Below are 16,508 nucleotides of genomic sequence, written 5' to 3'. Positions count from 1 at the left end.
AGTGGGAATTTTTCATTATAGAACTTGGCTTGTATATTCCAATGATGGGCTTCCTCAAAATGCCCTAGGTCTTCGTGAGCAAGCAAGTTGGATGCATACCCACTTAGTTTCTTTTGTTGAGCTTTCATATACTTATAGCTCTAGTGCATCCGTTGCATGGCAATCCCTACTCACTCACATTGATATCTATTGATGGGCATCTCCATAGCCCGTTGATACGCCTAATTGATGTGAGACTATCTTCTCCCTTTTTGTCTTCTCCACAACCACCATTCTATTCCACATATAGTGCTATATCCATGGCTCATGCTCATATATTGCGTGAAGATTGAAAAAATTTTAGAACACCAAAAGTATGAAACAATTGCTTGGCTTGTCATCGGGGTTGTGCATGATTTAAATATTTTGTGTGGTGAAGATAGAGCATAGCCAGACTATATGATTTTGTAGGGATAACTTTCTTTGGCCATGTTATTTTGAGAATACATAATTGCTTAGTTAGTATACTTGAAGTATTATTATTTTTTGTGTCAATATTAAACTTTTATCTTGAATCTTTCGGATCTGAACATTCATGCCACAATAAAGAAAAATTACATTGAGAAATATGTTAGAAAGCATTCCACATCAAAAATTCTTCTTTTATCATTTACCTACTCGAGGACGAGCAGGAATTAAGCTTGGGGATGCTTGATACGTCTCCAACGTATCTATAATTTTTGATTGCTCCATGCTATTATATTATCTATTTTGGATGTCAATGGGCTTTATTTTACACTTTTATATCATTTTTGGGACTAACATACTAAATGGAGGCCCAGCCCCAAATTACTGTTTTTTTGCCTATTTTAGGGTTTCGCCGAAAAGGAATATCAAACGGAGTCCAAACGGAATGAAACCTTTGGGAACGTGATTTTCTCAAGAAATGTGATCCAGGAGACATAGAGTGGGCATCAAGAAACAAACGAGGAAGCCACGAGGTAGGCGGGCACGCCCTCCACCCTCGTGAGCCCCTCGTTGCTCCACCGACGTACTTCTTCCCCCTATATATATCCACGTACCCCCAAACATCCAGGAGCACCACAAAAACCTAATTCCACCGCCACAACCTTCTGTACCCGAGAGTTCCCATATCGGGGCCTTTTCCGGAGCTCTGTCGGAGGGGGCATTGATCATGGAGGGCCTCTACATCAACTCCATGGCCTCTCCGGTGGTGTGTGAGTAGTTTACTTCAGACCTACGGGTCCATAGTTATTAGCTAGATGGCTTCTTCTCTCTCTTTGGATCTCAATACAAAGTTCTCCTCGATCTTCTTGGAGATCTATTCGATGTAATCTTCTTTTGCGGTGTGTTTGTCGAGATCCGATGAATTGTGGGTTTATGATCAAGTTTATCTATGAACAATATTTGAACCTCCTATAGATTCTTTTATGTATGATTGGTTTATCTTTGCATGTCTCTTCGAATTATCAGTTTGGTTTGGCCTACTAGATTGATCTTTCTTGCAATAGGAGAAGTGCTTAGCTTTGGTTTCAATCTTGCGGTGCTCGATCCTAGTGACAGAAAGGGAAACGACACGTATTGTATCGTTGCCATCGAGGATAAAAATATGGGGTTTATATCATATTGCATGAGTTTATCCCTCTATACCATGTCATCTTCCTTAAAGCATTACTCTGTTCTTATGAACTTAATACTCTAGATGCATGCTGGATAGAGATCGATGTGTGGAGTAATAGTAGTAGATGCAGAATCGTTTCGGTCTACTTGTCGCGGACGTGATGCCTATATACATGATCATACCTAGATATTCTCATAACTATTCTCATAACTATGACGTTATGAGAATATCTAGGTATGATCATGTATATAGGCATCACGTCGGCGACAAGTAGACCGAAACGATGCTGCATCTACTACTATTACTCCACACATCGACTGCTATCCAGCATGCATCTAGAGTATTAAGTTCATAAGAACAGAGTAATGCTTTAAGGAAGATGACATGGTATAGAGGGATAAACTCATGCAATATGATATAAACCCCATATTTTTATCCTCGATGGCAATGATACAATACATGTCGTTTCCCTTTCTGTCACTAGGATCGAGCACCGCAAGATTGAAACCAAAGCTAAGCACTTCTCCTATTGCAAGAAAGATCAATCTAGTAGGCCAAACCAAACTGATAATTCGAAGAGACATGCAAAGATTAACCAATCATACATAAAAGAATTCAGAGGAGATTCAAATATTGTTCATAGATAAACTTGATCATAAACCCACAATTCATCGGATCTCAACAAACACACCGCAAAAGAAGATTACATCGAATAGATCTCCAAGAAGATCGAGGAGAACTTTGTATTGAGATCCAAAGAGAGAGAAGAAGCCATCTAGCTAATAACTATGGACCCATAGGTCTAAAGTAAACTACTCACACATCATCAGAGAGGCCATGGAGTTGATGTAGAGGCCCTTCGTGATCAATGCCCCCTCTGGCGGAGCTCCGAAAAAGGCCCCGCGATGGGATCTCTCGGGTACAGAAGGTTGCGGCGGTGGCATTAGGTTTTCGTGGTCCTCCTGGATGTTTGGGGGGTATGTGGATATATATAGGAGGAAGAAGTACGTCGGTGGAGCAATGAGGGGCCCACGAGGGTGGAGGGCGCGCCCAGGGGGGTAGGCGCGCCCCTTGCCTCGTGGCTTCCTCATTTGTTTCTTGACGCCCACTCCAAGTCACCTGGATCACGTTCGTTGAGAAAATCATGTTCCCGAAGGTTTCATTCCATTTGGACTCCATTTGATATTCCTTTTCGGCGAAACCCTAAAATAGGCAAAAAAACAGCAATTTGGGCTGGGCCTCCGGTTAGTAGGTTAGTCCCAAAAATGATATAAAAGTGTAAAATAAAGCCCATTGGCATCCAAAATAGATAATATAATAGCATGGAGCAATCAAAAATTATAGATACGTTGGAGATTTATCAAGCATCCCCAAGCTTAATTCCTGCTCGTCCTCGAGTAGGTAAATGATAAATGAAGAATTTTTGATGTGGAATGTTTTCTAACATACTTCTCAATGTAATTTTTCCTTATTGTGGCATGAATGTTCAGATCCGAAAGATTCAAGATAAAAGTTTAATATTGACATAAAAATAATAATATTTCAAGCATAGTAACTAAGCAATTATGTCTTCTCAAAATAACATGGCCAAAGAAAGTTATCCCTACCAAATCATATAGTCTAGCTATGCTCTATCTTCACCACACAAAATATTTAAATCATGCACAATCCCGATGACAAACCAAGCAATTCTTTCATACTTTTGAAGTTCTCAAAGTTTTTCAATGTTCACGCAATATATGAGCGTGAGCCATGGATATAGCACTATGGTGGAATAGAATGGTGGTTGTGGAGAAGACAAAAGGAGAAGATAGTCTCACATCAACTAGGTGTATGAACAGGCTATGTAGATGCCCATTGTCGGTGTCAAAACCGGCGGATCTCGGGTAGGGGGTCCTGAACTGTGCTTCTAAGGTGGATGGTAACAGGAGGCAGGGGACACAATGTTTTACCCAGGTTCGGGCCCTCTTGATGGAGGTAAAACCCTACGTCCTGCTTGATTTATTCTTGATGATATGAGTATTACAAGAGTTGATCTACCACGAGATCGGAGAGGCTAAACCCTAAAAGCTAGCCTATGGTATGATTGTATGTTATTCTATGGACTAAAACCCTCCGGTTTATATAGACACCGGAAAGGGCTAGGGTTACACAAGGTCGGTTACAAAGGAGGAGATATACATATCCGTATTGCCTAGCTTGCCTTCCACGCCACGTAGAGTCCCATCCGGACACGAGATGAAGTCTTCAATCTTGTATCTTCATAGTCTAATAGTCCGTCCAAAGGATATAGTCCGGCTGTCCGGAGACCCCCTAATCCAGGACTCCCTCAGTAGCCCCTGAACCAGGCTTCAATGACGATGAGTCCGGCGTGCAGTATTGTCTTCGGCATTGCAAGGCGGGTTCCTCCTCCGAATACACCACGGAAGAATTTGAATACAAGGATAGTGTCCGACCTTGCAAAATAAGTTCCACATACCACCGTAGAGAGAATAATATTTCCACAAATCTAATTTGCTGACTTGTTTTGGCAACACGACATTATGCCATGGCCCGGTGATTATTCAAACCGTTTCCTTTAACTAGCCCCGCACATAACACGAGGAAGTTTTTTAACACGTCTTGTCAAAGCAGAGATCGTGTCCCCTTTATTACGGGATTCTCATAAATACGGGCGTGGGTGACCCAACCGCGCCATCGATTATGGCGCTTGGGGGATAAGCGAGTTTTACCAGGCTAGTGGGGGCGCATAGTTTCGGTCGCCCTTATAAAGGGACGAGGTTTAACGTTTTTCTACCCACGCCTTCTTCCCCCTTGCTCATCCTCTCTTGCGCACTCGAGCTCCAACGCCCAAGCCTACATCCTTCCCCTCAACCTTCTCCAATCATGTCCAGAGCGGGAGGCAAATTGATGGCTTCCTCTATTACGGAGGGACACATCAAGAAGCTACGCGGGGCCGGATACTTAGCCGCGAACATCGCGCATCGGCTGCCCGCTGCGGGGCAGATCGTTCCTACCACTGAACCTCACGAGAGGGTAGTCTTCCTCCACCACTTCCTCCGCGGACTGGGGTTTCCCCTCCATCCATTCGTCCGTGGTCTCATGTTCTACTACAGGCTGGACTTCCATGATCTGGCCCCGAACTTTGTCCTCAATATTTCGGCGTTCATCATCGTGTGTGAGGCTTTCCTCCGCATCCGGCCCCACTTTGGCCTATGACTAAAGACCTTTAATATCAAGCTAAAGGTGGTGGGCGGCCAACAAGCAGAATGCGGTGGAGCCATGGTGGGCAAGAATGCTCCTTCGTTGAGACCATAAAGGGGTGGCAATCAGCGTGGTTCTACATCACCGAGCCGCGCGACGCCAAATGGGTGGCCGCCCCCAAGTTTCGATCCGGAATCCCCACGCGGCTCACTTCCTGGAAAGAGAAGGGCATGTCCTGGGGTCCATCGGTGGAGCTGGACGGACTCCAGAAATGTATCCGGAATATGGCAGGCAAGAAGCTTAAGCTTGTCAACATAGTCCAGGTCATGCTCATCCGCCGGATCCTCGCGTGCCAACAACAGGACTTTAGCTTGTGGGAGTTCGACCCGGCCCAGCACTAGACTCTAAGCGAGCTCTTCGACACGACACACAAGGACGTCTGGAAGGTGCTGTTCAAGGGCGCCAAGGTCCCTCCCTCCCTCACCGAGGACCACGGGCTAAGCGCGAAGCGTCGAGCGCATTCGATGAGTTCTATACATCCGGTAGGATATTTTATTTCCCCTAGCTTAATCATGTGCGGGGTCTGATCTCCATGCCTTTGACAGGACTTGGTGGAGACGTCGGGGCAGATTAACTGTCCGGCCCCTCTACCCGAAGATACTGCGGACGCTCTCCTTACGGAGATGCGACTCTGGCCCCTTATAAGGTGCCGGAGAAGACCAAGAAGGCCAAGGGAACCTGAAAGAGTTCCCGATGCCAGGTGTTATCGGACTCATCGTCCGATAACTATGAGACACACTCCTCCCCTGAAGATGAGGAGGAAGAAGAAGATGCTCCCCCTTCAGTTGGGGGAGACAAGAAAAGGAAGGCCGCCCCATCCAGGGGGGGGGCGAAGGGTCCAAGAAGGGAAGGACCCTCCTTCCGGACTACTCCACCACCGCCGCCGAAGGCGAAGATGAGTGGCTGCTCAGGGCCAAGCCCCTGGCGAAGTCATAAGTATCCGGATGCCAGAGTAGTTCATAGCATACCTTTGTCGCACCACTTCTCCTAACGCCGAATTATGATTATGCAGACCACCACAAGCTCGTATCGACGTATCGTCGGACGGCTCCCTGGGCTCGTCGGATATGGATAGCGATCCACTTCCGACCGCCACATCCCCTTTCCCTACGGACAACGCCGAGGTATTTTCTCAAGAGGCACTGGGTCGAGGGGAGACAGTCCTGGAGGCGCCTCAAGGCGACCTTCCGGACTCCAGGAGCAGAGGGAGCAAGGTTCCGAGTTCAACCATCAGCCGAACACCGCGCCGGAACCTCCAATGGTTCCAGACTCACGCAGGCGGCCTCCTTCCAAAAGGGGCAAGACGCCTGTGCTGGTGACCTCTGTCCATCCAGAGGCACTGGACAATCTTCTGGGAGCTCTTCGCAGCGCTTCCATCAACGAAGAGCACCACACTATTATGAGTGCGGTGGTCCAGAAGGTTCAGTCCGCCAAGAGCGGATTGAATGAAGCCTGTGCCAGCCTTCTAACAGGCTTTGAGGTAAGTTTTTTGAAATATAGGAAAAATATTACCGCATAGACAGTATCCCCTGATGCTCTGTTCGGTGTTCAAAAAGAAAAGCCGAACAGAGGATCAAACAATATTGCAGGAGTCTAATATAAGTATGTCAATATGTGTATGCAGGCTTCGCTGCTGGCCTCTACCGCACTGACTGCGGAGGTCACCGCGCTGAAGCAGGACCTTAAAGGGTCCAAGGACGAGCTCGGCCTTGCCAAGAGGCAGCTCGAGGAGAACAAAGGTAAGTAGTACCAAGTATATGGATATGTATAAAAAGAATGCGATTGCAAAATGACAGGATCATCGTAAATTTGCCAGGGGCCACGACCAAGGTGGCGACCCTAAAGCAAGCGCAATCAGAGGCCGAAAACAAAGCGGCCACGGAGCGCACCGAGCGGGAAAGGCATGAGGCTCGGGTGGGCGAGGTGCAGCAAGAGCTCAACGCTCTCATGACGAAGCATGAGGCATTGGAGCTTGACTTGAAGACGCAAGAGTCTGAGTTTACCGCGGCCCTCGAGAGTGCAAAGAGTGCCAAGGCCGAAGCCCAAAAGGCCCTCTAGGAGATTGATGGGATGAAGAAAATAGCGGCGGGTAAGGCATTCTATATGCAAAGCAAGCATGTGAAAGTAAATTACCTATTACCTGACCGGATCCGGAGCTCTCCAGGAGCATTCGCAGATTTGTCCCACAGCATGTCGGATGCCGAACAGTTTTACCAGGCCGAGGAGGGAAGCTCAGCAGAGAAGCTGTTCTGGTCTCAGTATACTGGGACCGAACACCGGTTTCCTCTGAGCGACCAGCTGAAGCAACTGGTCGAGTTGCACAAGGTGGCCGAACAGGCCATGAAGGGCTTTATAGCCCAGATGTGGCCTGGCGATGCCCTTCCCGACAGCTACTTCGGCCTGGTGAGGCGGCTTGTGGATGCCTGCCCACAGCTGGAAGTCATCAAGCGGTCCGTCTGCATCGAAGGTGCGCGTCGGGCTTTCGCCCGTGTGAAGGTGCAATGGGCCAAGCTGGACGCATTGAAGCTGATTAAGGAAGGGCCGCTGGAGGGCAAGGAGCATCGCCACCCCGAGATGTACTATGAGGGTGTCCTGAAGGGTGCTCGTCTTGTAGCGGAAGAGTGTACGAAAGATATAATATTCGAGTAAACTTGCTCGTGTAATCCTGTAGTTATGAAAACTTGTTCATATGCGCTATGCAACGTTTGTTTGAATTTAAAATATTACCTTCTGTTTGGCTGTTTATCAAATCTCAGAGATGGCTAGTCGTTGGCTTCTGCCCCCATACCACGAGTGCTGGGGTGTTTGGGATTAACCTGAGCACTCTTGTTCCCATTGTTGGGTCCTTCGAAGGAGGTGCTCAGCACAACGAACAAGGCAATCAGACTATAATGCGTTATCACTCTCACTTAGCCATAGAATTCTATAATTTTAAATTTAGGTGAAGCCCCTAGTATTCGGAAGGCCGAATTCGGGGCGCGATACACACCTTAAGCCGGACAGGGCCGACTCCTCGCTCTAAGCGGCATAAGTCTTTAGGGAGTCGAAAACCTCTCGAACAGCGACCAGTCTCTCGCCTTATCATGACAGTCAGTTTTAGCTTTCTCTATTAAGGTGCTTAGCCCAGCTGAACCGGGGCACAATCGCAGTAGTTCTCGCAGTGCTACCTTAGCCGATATAGCCGAACGTAAGGTACCAAAACATGGGAGCCGGGCAAACCCAACTATTGACCAAAGACATGATTCGGAGTTGATGCATATAATGCTATAAGTTCGGGGTGCCGCACTTGTGAAAGTGTTCGGACTTCTCATACCATATTGTGGGGTACTTAAGCCCCTGGTGTACTGGCCGTACCAAAGTGTACGGTTGCAAGGTGTCATTAATGAACACATATATAAAATAAAAATGCAAAAACAGACTGAAGCTATGCATTGTTTATTTGAAAAGATGCATTGAAGCAAAATGATACAAGTGGTGCGATAAGCAGAAAATGGGACTATTTGACATGTCTCTTCCAAGGGTAAGCTGCGGAATGGTAGTGAAAGCGGGTATTTTTCTCGATATAGGGACCACCTGGGAGTTCCATGATGCGACGTAGCTTCCGGCCCCTCTGGTCCTTGCATCATGTGCTCGGCGATTATATTGCCGGACAGGGCTTCCAGAGAGTGAAGTCCTGGAAGAGAGAAAAAAATAACAAAGTAGGGAGCCCCTAGTGCGGTTGAGCCGCGTTTCGGGGCGTGCCGTAGTCGTGCCCCTCCCCTGTGACCATGGTATTTTTAATGCGTAATTGTGTATGCGTGGCACGTGTGTCGCCATTTGGATGGGGCTGGGGTAGGGGCGGCATTGCTATGCGAGCTCAGAACGTGCCAGGCGGTCCTGTTGCAGATTACTTTGGGCACGCTTGACGGTGTCCGGACGTCTGATCGCCAGACTGGAGAATTGCCTTGATAGGCTGCTTTGCACTTCTGCTGCGAGGGCCACAGAGTGCTCCTCGGTTCGGAGAGAGCGCTCTGTGTTTCCATTGACTGTGATGACCCCCTGAGGTCCTGGCATCTTGAGCTTGAGGTATGCGTAGTGCGGCACCGCATTGAATTTAGCAAATGCGGTTCGTCCAAGCAGTGCGTGATAGCCACTGCTGAACAGGACTATGTCGAAGTTTAGCTCCTCGATTCGGAAATTATCCGGGGATCCGAAGACCACTTCTAGTGTGTCTGAGCCTGTGCAATGGGCCTCTACACCTGGTATTACGCCCTTAAAGGTCGTTTTTGTGGGTTTAATCCTTGAGGGATCTATGCCCATTTTGTGCACTGTGTCCTGATAAAGCAGGTTCAAGCTGCTACCGCCGTCCATAAGGACTCGAGTGAGGTGAAATCCGTCAATGATTGGGTCTAGAACCAATGCAGCAAATCCGCCATGGCGGATACTAGTGGGGTGGTCCCTGCGATCGAAAGTGATTGGGCAGGAGGACCATGGGTTGAACTTTGGAGCGACTGGCTCCAATGCATATATGTCCCTTAACACACGCTTCCGCTCCCTCTTGGGGATGTGGGTTGCGTATATCATGTTCACCGTCCGCACTTGTGGGGGAAACCCCTTCTGTCCTCCGGTGTTCAGCAGTCGGGGCTCCTCCTCGTCGTTGCTATGTAGCCCCTTGTCTTTGTTTTCGGCATTTAACTTGCCGGCCTGCTTGAACACCCAACAATCCCTGTTGGTGTGGTTGGCTGGCTTGTCAGGGGTGCCATGTATCTGACACGAGCGATCGAGTATACGGTCCAAACTGGACGGGCCCGGAGTGCTTCTTTTGAATGGCTTTTTCCGTTGATCGGGCTTAGAGCCTCTGAATCTGGCATTAACTGTCGTACCCTCGGTATTGTCGCTGTTAATGCGGCGCTTGTGCTTGTTGCGACGTGACCTGCCATTGTTGTCCTTGGTATCCGAATTACCAGGGCTCTTTGACATGTTATTGCTACAAGCTAGCCAGCTGTCTTCTCCCGCGCAAAAGCGGGTCATGAGTGTCGTGAGGGCTACCATAGATTTCGGCTTTTCCTGTCCAAGGTGCCAGGCAAGCCACTCATCACGAATGTTATGCTTGAAAGCTGCTTGGGCCTCTGCATCCGGACAGTCGACGATTTGATTTTTCTTAGTTAGGAACCGTGTCCAGAATTGCCTGGCCGATTCCTCTGGCTGTTGAATTATGTGGCTCAAGTCATCGGCATCTGGTGGTCGCACATAGGTGCCCTGGAAGTTGTCGAGGAATGCGGCTTCCAGGTCCTCCCAACAAGCTATGGATTCTGCTGGCGAGCTGTTGAGCCAATGCCGGGCTGGTCCTTTAAGCTTGAGTGGGAAGTATTTAATGGCATGTAGATCGTCACCACGGGCCATGTGGATATGAAGGAGATAGTCCTCAATCCATACCGCGGGATCTGTCGTACCATCATATGATTCGATATTCATGGTTTTGAAACCCTCTGCGATTTGATGATCCATTACTTCATCTGTGAAGCATAACGGGTGTGCGGTGCCTCTGTACTGGGCTATATCACGACGCGGCTCGAATGAGTTTTGTCTATTGTGTTCGGCCCGACCGGATTTACTTTTGCTGTATCCAGCGTGACGGTTATCATCTCGTGTCGTGGGGTGCCCACGCGATCCGTAGATCGATCTTGTTTGCCTTGCTTTGTCCTCCAATATATCTCATAGGTCTACCGCGTTTCCCTGAGCCTTGGTATTTTTTGAGTGGCGCCGGGGTGCGGCTTGAGTTGTGGGCCGAGAGGCCTCTCTGTCGCGGCCACGAGGTGGCCGGTCAGCCGCGTCATACGCTGGGGACGTAGGTTTAGATGCTTCCTCCTTTAATCGGGGTAGCAACCTGCGTTTTGGGTAGCTTTTGGAGGGGCGTTCGAGTTCATATTCCTCGGCCGCAAGGACTTCAGTCCATCTGTCGGCTAGCAAGTCTTGATCAGCTCTAAGCTGCTGCTGCTGCTTTTTCTTAAGGCTATTTGACATGGCTATAAGCCGGCGCTTGAAGCGCTCTTGCTCAGTGGGATCCCGACGCATGACAAATTCGTTGTCGCCGAGGCTTGCCTCGTCTTCGGAGGGAGGTATGTAATTATCATCCTCTTCCTCTCTATCTGCCGCTCTCTCATGAGGGATGGCTTCTCCATCCTCCTGTGCTGAATCTTGCTGGAGGGGGTTGTCTTTGGCACTGTCCGGGGTGTTATTATCTCATGTGCCGGAATCACCGTTTTTGCTTTGGCGGGACTTAGAGCGGTGCCGCTGACGCCGGCGCTTAGGTTGCTTCTTGGAGGGGTCATCCTCCACTGTTCCATTGCCATTGCCTTCTTTGGGTGTGTCCACCATATATATGTCATACGACGAGGTGGCTTTCCAGTGCCCTATAGGCGCTGGTTCCAGTTCGTCTCCTGCATCGTCGTCCATACCGTCGATGTCTTCGGAGTCGAAGTCGAGCATGTCGGTCAAGTCATCGATAGTGGCTATGAAGTGGGTGGTGGGTGGGCATCGAATATCTTCGTCGTCCGCATCCCAATCCTGCAGGTCATTATCCGGCCAGGACTCTCCTGACAAAGAGAGAGACCTTAGTGAATTCAGTATGTCGCTGAAGGGCGAGTGCTGAAAGATATCCACGGCAGTGAACTCCATGATCGGCGCCCAATCGGATTCGATTGGCAGGGGCGCGGATGGTCCAGAGTCCGGAGGAGAGTCCGGCAATGGGGAGTCACGGGCCTCGCAAAGGATAAGGTTGGTGTTCGGTTCGATCTCCGTTGAGGCTGCTGCCTCCGCGGCGGGGTCTAACCACCCGCCCTCCGATGGCGCAGTTGGCTCCGAATTAAAGGTCGGAGCGGCTGCAAGTGCGGTCTCCAGGACACTGTTTGGTGGCAGAGCTAAATCATGCCCATCGTGATAGTGCCGCGCATTCGGCAGGGGCTCGAATCCGTTGAAGATCAAGTCACCGCGGATGTTGGCCGTGTAGTTTAGGCTTCCAAACCTGACCTGATGGCCAGGGGCGTAGCTTTCAATCTGCTCCAGATGGCCAAGCGAATTGGCCCGCAGTGCAGAGCCGCTGAATACAAAAATCTATCCGGGGAGAAAAGTCTCACCCTGGACTGCATCGCTAACGATGATCGAAGGAGCCATCAAGCCTGATGATGAAGACATAGAGGAACTCTCAGTGAAAGCACCAATGTCGGTGTCAAAACCGGCGGATCTCGGGTAGGGGGTCCCGAACTGTGCGTCTAAGGCGGATGGTAATAGGAGGTAGGGGACACGATGTTTTACCCAGGTACGGGCCCTCTTGATGGAGGTAAAACCCTATGTCCTGCTTGATTTATTCTTGATGATATGAGTATTACAAGAGTTGATCTACCATGAGATCAGAGAGGCTAAACCCTAAAAGCTAGCCTATGGTATGATTGTATGTTATTCTATGGACTAAAACCCTCCGGTTTATATAGAGACCAGAAAGGGCTAGGGTTACACAAGGTCGGTTACAAAGGATGAGATATACATATCCGTATTGCCTAGCTTGCCTTCCACGCCAAGTAGAGTCCCATCCGGACACGAGACGAAGTCTTCAATCTTGTATCTTCATAGTCTAACAGTCTGGCCAAAGGATATAGTCCGGCTGTCCGGAGACCCCCTAATCCAGGACTCCCTCACCCATCAATAGATATCAATGTGAGTGAGTAGGGATTGCCATGCAATGGATGCACTAGAGCTATAAGTATATGAAAGCTCAACAAAAGAAACTAAGTGGGTGTGCATCCAACTTGCTTGCTCACGAAGACCTAGGGCATTTTGAGGAAGCCCATCATTGGAATATACAAGCCAAGTTCTATAATGAAAAATTCCCACTAGTATATGAAAGTGATATCATAGGAGACTCTCTATATGAAGAACATGGTGCTATTTTGAAGCACAAGTGTGGAAAAAGGATAGTAGCATTGTCCCTTCTCTCTTTTTCTCTCATTTTTGGGCCTTCTTTCTTCTTTTTTATGGCCTTTCTCTTTTTTTCATCCGGAGTCTCATCCCGACTTGTGGGGGAATCATTGTCTCCATCATCCTTTCCTCACTTGGTACAATGCTCTAATAATGATGATCATCACACTTTATTTACTTACAACTCAATAATTACAACTCAATACTTAGAACAAAATATGACTCTATGTGAATGCCTCCGGCGGTGTACCGGGATGTGCAATGATGCATGAGTGACCTGTATGAAGAATTATGAATGGTGGCCTTGCCACAAATACGATGTCAACTACATGATCATGCAAGCAATATGACAATGATGAAGCATGTCATAATAATGGAACGTTGGAAAGTTGCATGGCAATATATCTCGGAATGGCTATGGAAATGCCATAATAGGTAGGTATGGTGGCTGTTTTGAGGAAGGTATATGGTGGGTTTATGGTACCGGTGAAAGTTGCACGATACTAGAGAGGCTAGCAATGGTGGAAGGGTGAGAGTGCGTATAATCCATGGACTCAACATTAGTCATAAAGAACTCACATACTTGTTGCAAAAATCTATTAGTTATCGAAACAAAGTATTACGCGCATGATCCTAGGGGGATAGATTGGTAGGAAAAGACCATCGCTCGTCCCTGACTGCCACTCATAAGGAAGACAATGAATAAATAAATCATGCTTCAACTTCATCACATAACGGTTCACCATACGTGCATGCTACAGGGATCACAAACTTCAACACAAGTATTTCTCAAATTCACAACTACTCAACTAGCATGACTCTAATATCACCATCTCCATATCTCAAAACAATTATCAAGTATCAAACTTCTCATAGTATTCAATGCACTTCTATGAAAGTTTTTATATTATTCCTAAAAGAAAATTTCCATGTTGTTCTAAACGACTCTCAAAATAATATAAGTGAATCATGAGAGAACAATAGTTGCTATAAAACAAATCCACCACCGTGCTCTAAAAGATATAAGTGAAGCACATAGAGTATTCTAATAAATTCCAAATCATCTGAGTCTCTCTCAAAATATGTGTACAGCAAGGATGATTGTGGTAAACTAAAAAGCAAAGACACAAATCATACAAGACGCTCCAAGCAAAACACATATCATGTGGTGAATAAAAATATAGCTCCAAGTAAAGTTACCGATGGATGAAGACGAAAGAGGGGATGCCTTCCGGGGCATCCCCAAGCTTAGGCTTTTTGGTGTCCTTGAATTTTACCTTTGGGTGCCATGGGAATCCCCAAGCATAGGCTCTTGCGACTCTTTGTTCCATAATCCATCAAATCTTTACCCAAAACTTGAAAACTTCACAACACAAAACTTAAAATAGAAAATCTCGTGAGTTCCGTTAGCGAAAAAAAAACACCACTTCAAGGTACTGTAATGAACTCATTATTTATTTATATTGGTGCCAAACCTACTGTATTCCAACTTCTCTATGGTTTATAAACTCTTTTACTAGCCATAAATTCATCAAAATAAGCAAACAACACACGAAAAACAGAATCTGTCAAAAACAGAACAGTCTGTGGTAATCTGTAGCTAACGCAAACTTCTGGAACCCCAAAAATTCTAAATTAAATTTATGGACGTGAGGAATTTGTCTATTAATCATATGTAAAAATAATTAACTAAATACCACTTTCCAAATAAAAATGGCAGCGATTCTCGTGAGCACTAAAGTTTCTGTTTTTTACAGCAAGATCAAAAAAGACTTTCCCCAAGTCTTCCCAATGGTTCTATTTGGCACAAAGACTAATTAAACACAAAAAACACAACCAAAACAGAGCCTAGATAAATTATTTATTATTAAACAGTAAAAAAACAAGGGACAAAAATAAAATTGGGTTGCCTCCCAACAAGCGCTATCGTTTAACGCCCCTAGCTAGGCATACAAGCAATGATAGATCTGGGTATTGCCATAATAATAGGATAGATCACGAAAACTCATTTTATATTCTCTAAGTTCAGCAGCAAGTTTTCTTTGAGGCAAGCAAAACTAATCAAAACGGCTAATTTTAATGGGACAGAAGTCCCCAAGATCAATTTTGGGAGGTATAGGTTCCTCTTTTGGCCCTTCATATTGCACAAACAATTCATCATTATTAGCATTCTTTTGGCAAAACTTCATGAGCCTATACTCGAGAGAATATCCTAGCTCATTATCTCGAATAGAAAAATCATTATTAAGTATGTAAATGCTATCAACTAGAACATTGGTAGGAACCTTTTTTCTAAGGTTCTCATTAAAAGCAACAAAGTCTAAAGATTTAAAGCGCATTATTTCCTCTTGATCAAAGAGGATTGCCTCTATGGGAGGGCGGCCAGCGTCCACCCTATAGTGCACAAAAATTTCTTTGGCCTCTTTTATTATAAATCTGAACTCATGAGCCAAAAAGATAGTAGTGGCATGCTTAACAGAAAAGTGCTCAATATTAGAAAATTCTAGGAAAATCCTTTGTATGCAAGGATGCATGTGCATAAATTGCCTTTCAAGTTCAACTACAAGCATGGCGATAGCGTCCGCAAGACTAATAGTTCTATGAAGAATAGAACTACCCATAGAAGGAAAAGCACCGGCACAAGTAAAGAAACCTTGGATAACTCCTTTTCCAATAATATTACCACTACCAATTCGATTTTTTTGTATGTAATATAGGGGGTTCTTTAGCAGGAGCATCAGTATTTTCCATGTTATTATTATTGTCCATATCGACAATAATTTCCCCAATCTCAGACATAACAGCAGAAAGTGCGAGGAGCAAAAGAAAGAAGGAGGCGAACAGAAAAGAGAGGGCGAATAAAACGGCAAGGGTGAAGTGGGGAAGAGGAAAACGAGAGGCAAATGGCAAATAATGTAATGCGAGGGATAAGAGTTTGTGATGGGTACTTGGTATGTCTTGACTTGGCAACGGCGCCAGTAATGGCTTGTTGTCGGGAGTCAAATCATGAATTGACTTGGCGCGAATCTCCTCGGCAACGGGCCAGAAACCTTCTTGCTACCTCTTGAGCACTGCGTTGGTTTTCCCTTGAAGAGGAAAGGGTGATGCAACAAAGTAGCGTAAGTATTTCCCTCAGTTTTGAGAACCAAGGTATCAATCCAGTAGGAGATCATGCTCAAGTCCCACGCATCTACACAAACAAATAAGAACCTCACAACCAACGCGATAAAGGGGTTGTCAATCCCTTCATGGTCACTTACGAGAGTGAGATCTGATAGATATGATAAGATAATATTTTTGGTATTTTTATGATAAAGAGAAAGAAAGATGCAAAGTAAAATAAACGGCAATAGAAATAACTAAGTGTTGGAAGATTAATATGATGGAAGATAGACCCGGGGGCTACAGGTTTCACTAGTCGCTTCTCTCAAGAGCATAAGTATTACGGTGGGTAAACGAATTACTATCGAGCAATTGATAGAATTGAGCATGGTTATGAGAATATCTAGGTATGATTTGTTGGGGAACGTAGCAGAATTTTAAAATTTTCTACGCATCACCAAGATCAATCTATGGAGTCATCTAGCAATGAGGGAGAGGGGAGTGCATCTACATACCCTTGTAGATCGCGAGCGGAAGCGTTCAAGAGAACGGGGTTGATGGAGTCGTA

This window comes from Triticum aestivum, chromosome 1A, assembly GCF_018294505.1.
Source record: "Triticum aestivum cultivar Chinese Spring chromosome 1A, IWGSC CS RefSeq v2.1, whole genome shotgun sequence".
NCBI classification, from domain to species: Eukaryota; Viridiplantae; Streptophyta; class Magnoliopsida; order Poales; family Poaceae; genus Triticum; species Triticum aestivum.
The sequence above is the reverse complement of the archived record's forward strand: the minus strand, read 5'-3'. Positions refer to the sequence as shown.